The sequence below is a fragment of the Dipodomys ordii genome, unplaced genomic scaffold, assembly GCF_000151885.1.
Source record: "Dipodomys ordii isolate 6190 unplaced genomic scaffold, Dord_2.0 Scaffold37, whole genome shotgun sequence".
NCBI classification, from domain to species: Eukaryota; Metazoa; Chordata; class Mammalia; order Rodentia; family Heteromyidae; genus Dipodomys; species Dipodomys ordii.
The window spans coordinates 557,083-568,343 of record NW_012267253.1 but is presented as its reverse complement, the minus strand read 5'-3'; the positions used below and the strand labels follow the sequence as shown (position 1 = coordinate 568,343).

At 41.0% G+C, this 11,261-nt stretch overlaps 1 protein-coding gene across 1 annotated transcript in view; it reads left to right on the top strand.

Moving 5' to 3' along the window:
- Positions 1–11,261, top strand: part of Atl2 (atlastin GTPase 2) — a 44,461-nt gene that overhangs the window by 1,177 nt on the left and 32,023 nt on the right. The gene's annotated exons all lie outside the window — the stretch shown is intronic.

Below are 11,261 nucleotides of genomic sequence, written 5' to 3'. Positions count from 1 at the left end.
CGGAGAGCTGGCCCACAAGGCCCTCGGAGCGAGCCGCAGTCCGCAGGCCGGGGCCGTGCCCCGGGCTCGCGCTCCCGAGCTCCGCGGACACCCGAGCCCCTCCCTCCGCTCGCGTTGCGGGGGGCTGGAGTTGCCAGGGCCTGGGGATGGGGTGGAGTGTGTGCGGGGGGTGGGACTCGGAGCCCAGGGTGACGACGAGTCCACTCGGGTCACAGCGAAAGTGCCAGCGGCGTGGAGTCACCTGATGCCCGCTCCCCGGTCTCGCTGCCCGCGAGGCTCCTTACTGTACGCGTGCGGGGCGCCCCGCCACCCCCGGAGGGCGACGCAGTGGCGTTGGCAGCCCGGTGGGGTGTGTGTGTGTGTTTCTCTCACTCACAGCACCCCTATTTTTAGGAGTCTAACATTTGATCTTGTCGTTTCATTAAACGCATGAGATCCTGAGTGGGAATTTCGATGCTACTTAAAGGCGAAGTTTTTGAAAAGCTTATAAATAGTCAAAGCCTACGGGTTAGGTCGGTAGGTGCAGCCAGGGTAAGGGCAGACTAAGTGTACTTAAATAGGGGTTTGCGGTGTTAGATTTCTTATTTTCCAGTGGACGAAGCCTTTTTTCTCTCTCTCTTTTTTCTTCCAGTGGATGAAGACATTGTGATTAAATAGTTACCACAAGGTAACTATGTGGCAGAACAATTTAATTAGAATATACTCCACCATTTATGGTGTCAGAGGCGACAAACAACAACAACAACAACAAACTGGATTTTTTCCTAAGGGGAAAAAGAATTGGGAATAAAGCTTATGGTGTTATTGCCTGCCAGCTTCTGCAATTGACAGACCTGTTTACAGTGGTGGCATTCGATAGGAAAAAAGTACTAACAGGAGAGGCAATGCTATGCTTAGATCTATGCTTGTTGAATTTCTCAAGTAATTAGTTGCTTTGGAATATGTGTGGACTAATTGAGTTCTTTTAGGTCCTAGGGGAGGGTGTGTATTTGTGTGTTTACCATGTTAGATGTAATTTCAGAAGGATTTTATGTACTTATTAGGAAAAGCATGCATTTCGATACAGTGTGGTTATCACTTTTGTGTGGTAGTACATTGAGTGGACATGCTCTTGAGATTGTTGATAAAGGACCCACCGTTTATTAAATGTTCTTGTCTGTCCTTACAGATTTTGCCTCCCCCACTCCTTTGTTTTTAAGTGGTGGTAAATGGAAAAGTTCACTTGATAGCCATTACTATCAAACGACTTCCTAAAACAGGTCTTGCCTTGTTAATTTGTTCTGCTTTGGAATTTACTGTATTAAAAACCAGATAGAGGTGTAGTAGGATTTGTGTCCAAGGTAAGAACAAGCAGGCTGTGAATGATTCTGGACTCATCTGTTTTTGACTGTAGAAAACTCTTCATCTCCCCCTATACCTACTGGAGAAATGAGTTGAAGAGCTGAGTTGGGATGAGTCAGGCGACATCATAGTTAAGTTTTAGGAATGGGCTTTGCTTTTCTTAAGAGAAATGCTTACTCTTAAGGCATGTAGCATCTTTACAAAGCAAGTGAGCATTCATTAAGTCTTATAAACTTTCTAGGTTGCTGGCATTTTGTAGCTATGACTTTGTATATATTTAGTAAGGAGCTTATGAACTTCTTGGGGAGAAGGAGCTATAGTGTAGCAGAGAGATATTTAGTACAGAGAAAATAAACCATGAATGAAAATGAGATTATAGCCTTAAGTGGAATACATGTAGGAGTACATTAGTTTTGTTTTTGTTTTTTTGTATGTGCAACTTTAGGATAAAGTTGAATATTCACTATAAAAATAACTTCCTTAAAATTGTTACACTTTTTTCAAAATTGTACTTTTTCCACATTTGGTAGTAGGCAGCTACTAATTTACTTGGAAGACTGTCAACTAGTTTGATGATACTGAAGTTCAAAATACATTTTTCAAATTGTAACATTTAGTTTGAAAAAATGGTTATGGTCATTTGGGATCTGTTTGACACAGGTTTGTGAGCAAAGTTGCTTGGCAGGCTTCCAGAGTTAAAAGCCAGAATTAATAAGGATAGGAGTAGAAATTACCTTTTTTTGGGGGGGAGTGCTGGTCTTGGGGCTTGAATAGATGGCCTGGGAGCTCTCTCTTAGCTTTTTCCTCTCAGGGCTGGCACTCTACCATTTGAGCCACAGCTTCACTTGTGGCTTTTTGTTAGTTAATTGGAAACAAGAATCTCACTCACTTTCTTGACTATATAATGATAATAGGATAGTATTTGGCAATTAATAAAGCATTTTCAACATCTTGTCTTCATTTTATTTCTTAAAGCCTTACTTACTGTAAGGAAATTGTGTCAGAGTATGAAGGTTGTTTCTCTCAGTCACAGAAACTACTGAGGCATTCTAAATATTCTCCCCAGTCTTGAAGTAGGTAGTAGCAGCCCTCCTTCATTGGACTTAATCACATATAATTAGAGAAGATTAGATAAGGCTTGGTTGGATAAGTGAAGTTTGAAATCATACTAATGAGGGAAGGTAAAGACAGGAAAGAGAAAGGGGACTTGAACTTGTTATTTTTACTTTTTGGTGTAGGAATGGAATCCAGGCCTTGCAATGCATTGCTAAGTAAGAACTCTACCACTGATCTAAACCCTCATTTGGACTGGGAAATTTTAAAGTAGGAAGAGGAAGAGATAGTGTATCCGTTTTCAGAACTATGAAGCTAGAATAGTTGTTTTACAAATGTATTTTCAAGTTATTGGTAAATATACTTCTGTGTGTTTGATTGTTACAAAGATTGTGGATAGAATTTTTTTAAATATGTATACTTAAGTAGCCCCCTTCACTTGGAAAAAAGGCTATACAATAATTGATATTAAGGGCAACTGATAGCTCTAGAAACAATATTTCAGACATGAAACATTTACTTATAATCCTCTTTGTTAAATGACAATAAATGCATTTTTTGGGGGGGGTGCTTATCTTGAGGCTTGAACTTGGGGCCTGGTGCTGTCTCTGAGTTTTAGTGAGGAAGATTAGTGTTGTATCACTTGAGTCACAGCTCCTTTTTGGGTGGTTAATTGGAGAGTCTCATAGAGGGGCTGGGAAGACGGCTCAGTGATAGAGTGCTTGCCTCGCATGCATGAAGCCCTGGGTTTGATTCCTCAGCATCACATAAGTAGAAAAACCTGGAAGTGGAGCTGTGGCTCAAATGGTAGAGCGCTAGCCTTAAGCTGAAGTGCTGAGGGACAGCGCTTAGGCCCAGAGTTCAGGCCCCATGACTGACAAAAAAACAAAAATAAAAAAACAAAAAAAAAAGAGTCTCATAGACTTTCCTCCCTGGGCTGGCTTAGAACCTTTGTCTTCAGATCTCAGCCTCCCCAAGTAGCTTGGATTACAGGTGTGAGCCACTGACACCTGACTGACATATGTACTTTTGACTGACTTGAGTTTTGTCTTCTGGCCAAATATAAGCAGAATCTAGGGGAGGGACTCCCTTTCTAACCTACCAACTTAATAAAAACTATCCAACTTGAATTTCTGTGATGGACACTAAAATTACTAGTAACTCTGACTTTGTAACTGATATATAGTTGGAGAATTATGGATATCTAGGATCTTGAGTACATTTCATCCCTTTTTTTTGTGAAAAATACTTGATTATAACTTCAGTGTTTTTTTTAATTATAGAGAGTGAGCATAGTGTAATTGAGGAAGAATGATGTTATCATTTGACATTGTAATGTTCATCTTATAAACCAGGTTTTTCCAGTTATTTATAATATATAGAAAAGAGTAAATATTCCTAATTCATATTCTACACTTTCACAGAAATCAAAGAGACGGTATTTGTGAATTAAGTTTATTCAGTCAAGTTCAGATACAGAATTACTACTGGACGAATATCATTAAGTAGGGTGGATTTTGTCAGGCTCTGAAGGTTGAGTGGGTCTTGGGAGCAAAGTATAGGATACTCTTGTTTGAAGGTAGCAGCATGTGAGTAACTTTTTTTTTTTTTTTGTGGTCCTGGAGCTTGAACTTAGGGGCTGGGCACTGTCTGAGCTTTTTTGCTCAAGGCTAGCACTCTACCACTTGGAGCCACAGCTCCACTTGAGGTTTGATGGTAGTCTTTTAAGAGTCTCGTGGACTTTCTTACACCAGCCTTGAACCCTAGTCCTCATATCTTAGCCTCCTGAGTAGCTAGGATTACGAAGCATTGTAAGGAATATCTAGTACACTATTCTTTTATACATGTTTGGGTTAGGATTTTTTTTTCTTTTAAAAAGCTTTATTTTCATTTGGTCCAAGGCTTGGGAAGGGCTCAGAGGTTGTTAGTTAGGAAGCTACCCAGTGGCTGGAGAGAGAGGCTCATGCAGAAACTGATTTCAGCCTGTGCTGGACCCTTGGGTCTTCTAGCTGTGTTTGGAGGTGAGACCTTCAAAGAGATGCTTGCCCAGCCTGAGGGGCTGCCAGCCTGCAGAGGTTGGCTAGGTGGTCTCCCATCTTCTTGATGAACTTCATCTCTGCGTCTGGTAAGTCACAGAGATGGGGTTCGTGCCAGCAGAGCACAAGGCATGAAGATCCAAAATGGCTTGGTTCAGGTTCTTCTCCAGGGCCAGGGTGGCTTTCAGGCTTCTGCAGCTTTATCTGGCTCATCTTTTTTTTTTTTTTTTTTGCTGGTCATGGGGCCTGAACTCTGGGCCTGGGCGCTGTCCTCAGCTCTTCAGCTCAAAGCTAGCACTCTACCACTTGAGCCACAGCGCCACTTCTGGCTTTTTCTGCTTATGTGGTGCTGAGGACTCGAACCCAGGGCTTCATGCATGCAAGGCAAGCACTCTACCACTGAGCCACCTTCCCAGCCTTTACCCGGCTCATCTTGAGAAAGCTTTTTGCCACAGCGCTCTGCCAAGGCGCCATGCTGGCTGTACGTCCTCAGGAGTCGGTAGGCGCCCTCTTGCGTAAGAAGTGGTCCATGCTGTTCAGCGCCACATGGCCAGAGAGGCAGGTGTAGGAGCACGCAGGTGCAGATTGACCGGGCAGTTGAGGGTGAATCTGGGACATCATGGCTAGTCATGGAAATAGAACCACAAAACCCGACGTGGATTAGCTCTGGAAGCAGGAGAAGGGCCAGAGGATAAGGGCCAGAGGTGGTTGGTGAGTGGAGAGGAGGAGATTCGAAGGCAGTAGATGATGGAAAAGAGAACAAGTCCCCGGGTCTGTTCTGTCCAAACGCTGTTGAAGCAAGACACAGATCTGCGGGACTTTGTCTTGCACTACTCTGTCAGGATCTTGAGAGTAAGACTGTTACTAATGAATTGTACCTCTAGGATCTAGTACTATAGTATCTAGAATGGTGCTTTATTTTCTAATTATTAGCTTGAGGTATTGCTAGAGTAACTTAGACCCAGCCAGAAAAACCAAGTAGGAAGAACAAAGTGATACTTAGGTAGGTATGCTTAACGTTGTTGAAATTAATGAATATGAAACAAGCTGGAAATGAATATTCAGATCTGTCCAAATATGGACAAATATGCTTGTGTGTGTTTGCGCCAATTTTGGGGTTAAAGGTTGGACTAGGCGTTGCCCCTGATCATCTTTGTTCAAGTCTCTACTTCCAGCTTGTTTTTTGTTTGGTTATTGGTTCCAGTTCTAGGGCTTGAATTACAGGCCTGGGTGCTGTCCCTGAGCTTTTTTGTGGAAGGCTAGCACTCTATCACAACTTCACTTCTAGCTTTTTGGTGTTTAGCTGGAGGTGATAGTCTCATGGATTTTGCTGTCCATTCTGGCTCTGGACTGTGAGCAGATCTCAGCCTCCTGAGAAAGTGGGATTACAGACATGAGCCACCAGTACCAGCCAGGAGCAAATACGCTTTTACTCTACCTTACATTTGAAGAGTCAGAAATTTAAAACTTACCTTTCCAGAAAGTTTGTAAAGAATAAAATGATTCTGTCTGTATGAACATGATTAAACTTCACAAGGAAAATATGTCTTGAAAAAATAGCTGTATGGGAACATTTGTTAAAATTTGATGAAAAAAAAATCTCCCTTTTAATGTAGACAAATTTTTTGGTAACTCTTTTCAGATACTTAGAAATCCTGAGCACAGAGGAATTGAGATCTGAGTTAACTCAACAAGTGTTCTCTTTTGGTAATAAAGATGAAATTTAGCATAGTTGGGAGTTGATAAATTTGATAGTCCCTAAGACCAGCTTCACACCCTTACTTGTTTTTTTTACAAAATGTGTGTCCTTGCAATTGCTTAATATGGGTTTTAGTGCACAAGGAACTTGATAACTATCCCACAAAGTGATTTTGATGAGTAAAGAGAGTACATGGTATTAGCACAGAGCAGGCACTCTACATGAGTGTTTTCCTCTTTTCTGTAGTAAAAAGTGTAACACTTAAAAGTTATTTTGTGTGGAAGCTGTTTTGAAGATAATGTTACTAATAGTGTTCCTTCTCTTCTCCCACATATCCCTTGTTTCATTTTTTTCTGCTTAAATATTTGCTTATTGGAGAAGGTTTCCCTGATTGTTCTTCTATAAAATGGCAATCCCTGGTTCCATTTTTCTTAATCAGATGATAATAGTTTGTAGCACCTAATACTAGTACATGTAATACACATATATGTTTTCTGTTTCTCAGACTTTAGTGTGTATGAACATAAGGGCATTTAAAAATTGGTTTTGTTCACTATTTTGAATAACCAATTCCTAGACTATTTTAACTTACTGTTTGTAGAAGGAATAAAGGTTTATGAAGATCCAATTCCAGTTCTTTCACCCTGTGCAACAGAGTTACCTTGGTGGTTGTTGGTAGGTTGCTTATTAAAGTGTAGATGGGCACCATCCTCCAAGCTGAATTGAACTCTGGAGGTGGAGTACAAGTATCTGTATTCTGAGCAAGCTTTGTTCATAAACTGTAGTGCCTACAAGACTCAATGTTTTTACTAAGAGGTTGTGGCTAATTATGTACTGACATTGTAGTGTAGTTGTAGACTCACTATAATTATAGATGGGTTGACCATTTAGGAGCAAACAGTTTGTTGTGTCTCTACTCCCCTCACGAAGGCTTATGTATATCTGTCCATTTAATTGCTTTGGCTACTTTAGTTTTTGTCAAAAATCCAGTTTCATTTGGAATGTTAGAAATCTCAAATACCAGACGTTAGTTGACCCATCTTTCTCAAACAAAATCAAACCCTTTAGTTGTGCTTATATTGGTTGAGTAACAGTGGCTCATATAATCACAGCTAATTGGAAGGGAGAGGTCTAGAGGATCACAGTTCAAGAAATAGTGTGACTTTAAAATAAAGATAGAAACTTTGATGCATGTACTGCACTTTATACTTGTGGAAGCTTGAAGTTTTAGAAACTTCTTTTTGGGGGTCCAGTCGTGGGCCCTGAACTCTGGGCCTGGGCACTGTCCCTCAGCTCTTCAGCTCAAGGCTAGCGTTCTACCACTTGAGCCACAGAGCCACTTCCAGCTTTTTTTTTCTTTTGTGGTGCTGAGGAATCGAACCCAGAGCCTCATGCATGCAAGGGTAAGCACTGTACCACTGAGCCACCCTGGAAACTTTTTTTGAATGTCCACATTTTCTTTCTCTGAAATGTGGATATGATTGGTCAGTCACAGGGTTGTTGAGTGGATTTCACAGTGGTTGGCCTAAAGTCATTGCAGGAATGTAAATTCTCTTCCCTGTGAGGTAAATTCTGAGTCAACTTAAAATGTTTTGTTAGAATCATTGTATAATTCAAACCCAGTACTGCCAAAAATGAAATTTTAATATATTTCAGAATTGTAAAAATGACAGGAAAAAATATATGGAAAAATTATTATGTTGACTTAGTACATGTTGCCATATTGGTTTTGAATTCTTTTTTTTGTTTGTTTGGTTGGTGGTGGGGGCTTGAACTCAGAGCCTGAGTGCTGTCTCTGAGCTTTTTTGCTCAAGCTAGCACTCTACCACTTTGAGCCACCATGCCACTTCTGATTTTCTGGTGGTTAACTGGAGATAAGAGTCTCACTGACTTTCTTGCCTGACTTTCCTGCCTGGGTTGGCTTTGAACTGTGATTACAAGCCAGGATTACAACCAGTGCCTGGCTGGTTTTGAATCTTTTTAAAATGAGAACTAAATTATTACTGTACTAGTTGAAAGATGTTCCTAGTGCCCTCCTCTTCTCCCTGGCTAATTTTGAGTCCTCTTAAAAAGAGAAATAATTGTTTCTCTACCAGTTGAAAGGTTTTCCCAGTAGCTTTCTCTTCTCCCCTTCCTCCGTTGTTAAAAGTACTGTGTTAAGTACTGTGTATTTCTGTTGTTTTGTTTCCTCCTTCCCCTCCTTCCTCTCTCCCACCCCTCTCCCTTTCTCCCTCTCCCTCTTCTCCCTCCATTTTGGTGGTATTGATGTTTGATCTCAGGGTTTCCTGAGTACTGCTAGGCAGATGCTCAACCACTTGCCCTGGCTCAGAGCTCTATTTTTTATTTTTGGTGGGGGGTCAGATATGGGGGGCTTGAACTTTAGGCTGGGTGTGGTCCCTGAGCTCTTCTCAAAGCTAGCGCTCTACCACTTGAGCCACAGCGCCACTTCCGTTTTTTTTTTTTTTTTTGGTGGTTAATTGGAGATAAGAGTCCCTTGGACTTTCCTGCCTGGACTGGCTTGAACTGCGATCCTCAGATCTTAGCCTCCTGAGTAGCTAGGATTAGGCATGAGCCACTGGTACCTGACCAGAGCTCTTTTTTTTGCTTTGGATAGTGTCTTTTGAGTTTTTGACCAGAGCCTACAATCCTACTGCAATCCTCCTACCTATACTGCCTGTGTAGCTGGGATACATGCAGGTAGCACAGTGTCAATCTTACTCATGGAGATCGGGTCTTGCTAACTAGGCTTCCAACTGCCGTCCTCCCAATTTGTACCTTTCGAGTATCTCGGATTATAAATGTGTTCTACCATCCCTGGCTGAGAATTTTATTTATTAATTGGTTTATCCATAGTATTAGGTGGTTTTACTTTTTTATTTTTCTCTAAAAGAGGCATTTTGAATGGACCCCATAATTTATTTTATTTTTTATCCTCCAATAAAGTTATTTTACTTTTTTTTTTTTTTTTTGGGTCCGGTCGTGGGGCCTGAACTCTGGGCCTGGGCGCTGTCCCTCAGCTCTTCAGCTCAAGGCTAGCGCTCTACCCCTTGAGCCACAGTGCCACTTCCGGCTTTTTTCTTTTTGCTTATGTGGTGCTGAGGAATCGAACCCAGGGCCTCAGGCATGCAAGGCAAGCGCTCTACCACTGAGCCACCTTCCCAGCCCCAGTTATTTTACTTTTTGTTTCAGTAAAAAAGGAAGCATTTGTCTTCCTGATACATGCTGTAACTCCTGTATAATAAGAACAGCTCACCTAAAATATTAAAATAAAAATGACTTCATTTTGTATAGTCTGTATACATTTGGACCACAGGGAGGGGAAATGCATTTTTACTACTGCCCAATGAAGAACAGATACAGGACCTTTTCAAAGTCCTGACTTGAGGATAAATTGTGACTTCTTTAGAAGAAAATGAAGAGCCTTTAGCATGATGACTTTCAATAAAACAGAGTTGTTCTGAGTTTCTTTGTTCCTTAAAGGCACTTTAACAATTATTTATTCTGGGATCTCTTAACTAGCCAGTAAAGTTGATTTCATAAACTGAAATTTTGTTGAAGATACTTACAGTTAACTTCTATTTTTTTAAATCTTAAAATACACTTACATTCAGGTATGCTATAAAGAATAGATTAATATTTGAGGGTAAGCTCTGGCAAAAATTTGAGTTCATATATATATATAATATGCTTTACATTTTGCTTTATCTATTTCAATAAATGTGTAAAAGCATTTTTATGTGTAGTGTTCCCACTTAAAAATGGGAGCAGGGAAAATTGTGTGACATCAATGCTGGTTACTATGGAAACAGGGAAGGTTTCAAGTGGAAAATAAGATGTGAATCTTATAGGAAAAACAACTCTTTATTTCCTGATTAGTTTAATGAAGAAAGGAGACAAATTGTTTATGCTCTTTAAAAGGCTTTTTATTTTGTGTTCTGGTACTGGGTCTTGAACTCAGGACATGGGCATTGCCCCTTAGCTTTTCTACTCAAGGCTAGTGAGCTACAACTTGAGCCACAGCTCCGCTTTTGGCTTTTTGATAGTTATTGGAGCTGAGACTCTCAGATTTGTTTGCCCTGGCTGGCTTTAAACCTCAATCCTCAGAGCTCAGTTTCCTAAGATTACAGATGTGAGACACTGGTGACCAGCTAAAGCTTGGTGGTGGTGGTGGTGGTGGTGGTGCTGCTGCTGCTGCTTCTACTGCTGCTGCTTCTTCTTCGCCTCCTCCTCCTCCTCCTCCTTCTTCTCCTGGTCCTCCTCGTCCTCCTCGTCCTCCTCCTCCTCCTGCTCCTCCTCGTCCTCCTCCTCCTTCTCCTCCTCGTCCTCCTCCTCCTCCTCTCATGATGATATACAGAGGGGTTACAATTACATAAGTAAGGTAGGTATTACATTTCTTGTCTAACTTGTTACCCCCTCCTTCATTTTTCTTCTTCCCACCCATGTCTCCCAAGTTGTATAGATAATTTCCAACATACTGTCTTGTGATTATGCTGTTGCATAGGTTCCCCCTTTGTCCTTTGTCTCACCATTTTGTTGTTCCCCTTTCCTTCCCTAGTTCATATAAATGTATATACAATACCCAAGCTATCAAAATCCAATACAGTGACAACAGGATATACACTATAGGGGGAAAAAGAAAAAAGAAACCATGTTGTATATTGAGAACAACAACAAAGAAAAACCTCTTGTGTCCATGTCTTGGAATTTATTCCACTTAGCATCATCTTATATAGTCATATGTACATAGATAGCCATTGAGCTACTCTGCTTATCTGCTAAGATTATCCTAGATGTGTAGTAATTATTACAAATAAGGGAAATGATGGGACCTATGTTTGTTTGGGTCTGGCTTACTTAATATGAGATTTTTACCTCATCCCAGTTAGAATGACTATAATCAAGAAATCTAATAACAGATGCTGGAGGGGATGTGGCCAAAAGGGAACCCTAATACAATGTTGGTGGGAGTGTAAACTTGTTCAACCACTCTGGAAAACAGTATGGAGGTTCCTCAAAAGAGTACACATAGAACCTCCCCTATGACCCAGCAATCCCACTTTTGGGCATTTACCCAAATGTTTACAAACAAGACCACACTAAAGCTACCAGCACAACTATGTTTATTGCAGCAT